Here is a 4,475-nt window from a genome sequence, read left to right on the forward strand (position 1 = left end):
GCCGTCTCAGTATACCGCGAGCTGTGGCTCGCGGTATACTGAGCTTTGGGTGACGGGAGGATGCTAGTTTGTGTCCTCCTGTTACCCTAAGGAGAACTATGGGGAAAAGCCCTAACCCCATAGTTCTCCTTTAACTATATAAAAATACCAGTTTTAATGTCCAGTGTTAACAGAGAACTATGAGGTGAGTGATTTCCACTCGTCCTCATAGTTAGAGCCGACCTGCGACAAAGAAGCTTTATTGATCAGGAAGGGAGCAGAAACATGCAGCCGATCTGCTCACTTCCCGATTCTTTCCCTGCAGTGAGCGGTGACTATTAGTCACCGCAGGGACTTCCCCCCCCCCCAATCCTCCAGCGGTGAGTGGAGGAACGTACGGGGGAGGGGGCAGGCACAGCTGACTCTGCCTATAAATAGGCAGAGCCAGCTGTCACTCACGCAGCTGGGTGGATATCGACAATGTTGTTGGGATCCATCCCGGCTGTGGCGCTCTCCGTGATAGCCCGTTATATACTGAGCTTTGGGTCACGGGAGGAGGTTAGTGCATGTCCTCCCGTAAACCTAAAGAGAACTATGGGGAAAAGTGTGTGGATTTTTGTGTGTGATGTCAGCATTAGGGATGCACCGAAATGGAATTTTGAGACCAAAAATTACTTATTCTTTTAAAGAAAAATGTTACATTATTTTTCAACTATTTTATTTGTATTTCTTTTTTTTTTTACTTCCCATTCATTTATTACTGCACATAGTATTTTCTCTCTAAGGAAATGGTAGTCAGCGGCATGAGCAGCAGAAGGGGTGAGTATTTACATAATTCTTTACAGGCACATCTATTAGGAGTTTATAGTGACAGAGTTTAAAACTGGCCTCAGCTAAATAAATAGATGAAATACATACGAGAGTTGCTTTACCTGGCAAACGTTTTTCTATTTATGTCACTCCAGTCCTAAAATTTGCACAGCTCTAACACAGAGTACAATCCTGTCTAGCAAAGCAGCAGACCTGATGTTTCTCTGCTGCAGTTTGGTAACATGTAATGGTCTTTTCCCTCCCCCAGCCCATAACTGGCCAGTGAAAGGAGAAGCAGCAGATTGATAAGCTTATCTTTGTCACTCTGGTCTCTAGTCCCATCACCATATACCTTGCACTCCAGCATAGACCCACCTAGCTGGTCCCGGACGCTGCACGGGGACAGCGGAGTCTGGGGAAACCGACGGGGACCATGGCGGGGGGGGGGGTCTCCATAAAAGTTTAGATTTAAAACAGGACCTACAATCACATGATCAGTTTAAATGATTTAGAAACACTACACAGGCAATCAACACTATATGAATGTCTCACAGCGGTTTACAGACCTCAGGGAAAAGAACAAGACAATGTCAGGAAGGCGAGATACTATAGTCACGAATACTAGTGCCATGGTGGAAAGAGACATATTGTAGTTTTCAAAAATCATAGCTGGTCACCATTTGAAATGGAAAGTAAGCAGAACAGTGATCAGACCATTATTTTCTCTTTTGTGCCCATAAACGTACAATCTGTAGACCATAAACATAGCATCTTCTGCCTCCTCATACTTGCTTTGGTAATCATTTGTTTATTTTCTAACGAAGCTCCCTGAATCTTTACAACGCCACACTGGTAACAATTAACCTTGCAAGCTACACGTTACTGTGACATTCACGAATACATCCGCATTAAAAATAAAACCAAATACAATGTGTGGACCGTATTTCAAACCTAAAACAAAATGCGAATGTATATTTCTCACCTCACACACCGTTACCAATTCGTTCCCTCAAGATGTCCGTTCAGGTGTCGCACTCGTATTACGTCACGTTCTCCCGATCACTTCCGCCCTTAAACGATTCCAGTTGGCGTTCTCTTCTCCGCCCAACTATCATCTCGGCAGTGACGTCATCGACGCATGCGCAGTAACTATCTTAGCTTTTGCGACAGAATAGTAATTGCGTTCCAAACTGGTTATGGCTCCCAATTTAGACGTCTGCTCAGCTGTCGCACATCTAGGACACGGAGTCCCGAACGCTTCCACCCTTGTGCAATAATAGCTGGTGGTAATACGTTTCATGATTGGAATCCCAATACAGCATTTTTACTAATTGCCTACTGTACATCGAGTGACAAGATAGCTAAAGCTGAGCTAATGGTACCTCCCCCTCCCCCTTATTTTCTTGTTAAACAATTGCTGAAGTTCCAAAGTTGACTTTTTTTTATTTAACGTTTCAAACTGTAACAATGCCATCTAGTGTGTAAAAGTGAGAAGACGCAGACCCAACATGTATCAATGAGCAGTACAGTAGATCTTAAAAGACAATCTTTTTTTGGCTTTACTTCTCTTTTGGGTCACAGATGCAAGTAGGGTTGCCACCTTTTCTCCAAGCGAAACCCGAACACCTGGCAACATGCTGACATTTTTTGGGGGAGAATGAGTAGTGGCTTATTTATATGTAAATAGTGCCACCCATTCATATGTAAATGTCACAGTTGAGACTATTTCCAGTGGGGGGCCTGTAACCCCTATCTTAATTTTGGTTGCCCCTGTCTGTATGACATCTTGTGTCCGGGTTTCTGCTGCCATAAAACCCGGACACAGCATTCAAAACCCGGACTGTCCGGGTGAATCCTGGACAGGTGGCAACCCTAGATGCAAGTCACTAATGTACTCCTGTGACCCAAATTCAGCATATACGGTAGTAGCGACTGCCCACTGTATGCTGATAGTCATGAAGGATCCTAACAATATTGTGACTGATTGACAGCTGTCTCTGTTTCTCTAGAGCATGAGATAGCTGTGCCCACCCTACAAGACATTTACTTCCATTGAGCGCTGGAGGGGGAAACCCTGCAGGGAGCGGGGACATTCAGTCACCTAGGGGGGAATTTATCAAAACGAGCAGACAGTTAAAGAATAAAAAAGAACTGGAGCAGACAGAATTTAGAGCAGTTGCCCATAGTAACCAATCAGTGTCTCTCTTCAGTTTGTTTAGTTAAGATTTGAAAATGAAATTGCCACAGGCAACTGCTCCAGTTTCTGTTTGCTCCAGTTTTGATAAATTCTCCTCTTAGTGTTTTAACCATCAAATAATTTGGAAAGGTTGGAGTTAGTACGAAGCCTGAAGGAAGGATCTAAGTAAGGCATGCCAAAATCTTGCATGCCTTAGTCACGGGAGGACATATACTAACATCCTACCGTGACCCAAACACAGTATGCCCGCTATATGCTAAGAGTGCCACAGGCAGGATGGATCCCGACAGTTAAGATCCACCCAGCTGGCTGATTGACAGTGGGCTCTGCCTATCTAGAGGCAGCTGTGCCCGCCCCCTCCCACGCCTGTTTCTCCAGTCAGTGCTGTAGAATCGGAGAGGGGTGGGGGGCAATCCCTGTGGGGAGCGGTGACTGACAGTCACCGCTCTCTGCTGGGAGATGATCAGGAAGTGAATGAACAGCGGTATGTGTTAGCTCACTTCCCGATCTATAGAGCCGACATGTGACAGTTTCAATGTCACACGTTGGCTCTAACTATGAGGATGAAAATCACTCACCTCATAGTTCTCCTTTAAGCTCAAAGCTTTCACATCAGAAAATAAACATCTTCTGCAAATGTATCCCCTTAGATATACAGTATAGAGCTTATACCATGTAAACTTTTTGCAACTATACATTACACCTGTATCTATCATATAATAATGCATAACTATTTCTCCAATCATCTTCCAGGCCAGCAAACTGAGAGATGATTGGCTCTTCCTTCTACAGGAAACACAATTAAGAAAGCAGTTAAATACCCTCCCACCCCCTCGTCCCTCCATTTTTTTGTGTTTCCTACCGTCCAGGAACTTTCGTCACGTTTATTTCTTTCCTGACCGGTCGGCCTTGTGGCCAACCTTTCCATCGTGGATTTGACCTTGAGGGACGTCATAAGACTTTTGGGAGTCATGACCTCTTCAATTCCAGCTCTGAATTGGGCGCAGTTCCATTCCAGACGTCTTCAGATGTTCCTTTTGTCACAATGGGACAGGAGGAGGGACTCTTTAGAGCAGAGAGTTCATCTTCCAGAGGACGTCCGGGAGTCTCTCAGCTGGTGGATGTCGAGAGAAAGGTTATTGGAGGGCAGGTTATGGGGTCAGACAGATCCCATTAATGTCACCACGGATGCCAGTTCTTGGGGCTCATATGTTGAGTCTGCAGGCTCAGGGACCCTGGCATCGAGGCCTGGTACATGCTTCTTCAGATTTCAGAGAACTGTCAGCCGTGGGAGTGGCGTTGAAGGCATTTCAGGAAAGCCTAGCAGGGAAGGAGGTTCAGGGGTTTTCCGACAATTCTACCACATTAGCTTATCTTAAACACCAAGGGCGGACCAGGTCCCCAGCACTACAGCACTACTATAATTTTATATCTTCATCTTTTTTGGTCATGTAAATGCTGTCCAGGTTACCTGAATGCACACTGCTAA

At 45.1% G+C, this 4,475-nt stretch overlaps 1 protein-coding gene across 1 annotated transcript in view; it reads right to left on the bottom strand.

Annotated features, from left to right (window-relative positions):
- Positions 1 to 1,818, bottom strand: part of SART1 (squamous cell carcinoma antigen recognized by T-cells 1) — a gene marked incomplete at its 3' end in the record, with an annotated part of 50,036 nt that extends 48,218 nt beyond the window's left edge. Inside the window, exon 1 of the mRNA XM_018570861.1 lies at positions 1,781 to 1,818. The remainder of the gene's footprint in view (positions 1 to 1,780) is intronic.
- Between the last annotated feature and the right edge of the window lie 2,657 nt (positions 1,819 to 4,475).

Source organism: Nanorana parkeri, unplaced genomic scaffold, assembly GCF_000935625.1.
Source record: "Nanorana parkeri isolate BGI_ZX_2015 unplaced genomic scaffold, ASM93562v1 scaffold1616, whole genome shotgun sequence".
Classification (NCBI taxonomy): domain Eukaryota; kingdom Metazoa; phylum Chordata; class Amphibia; order Anura; family Dicroglossidae; genus Nanorana; species Nanorana parkeri.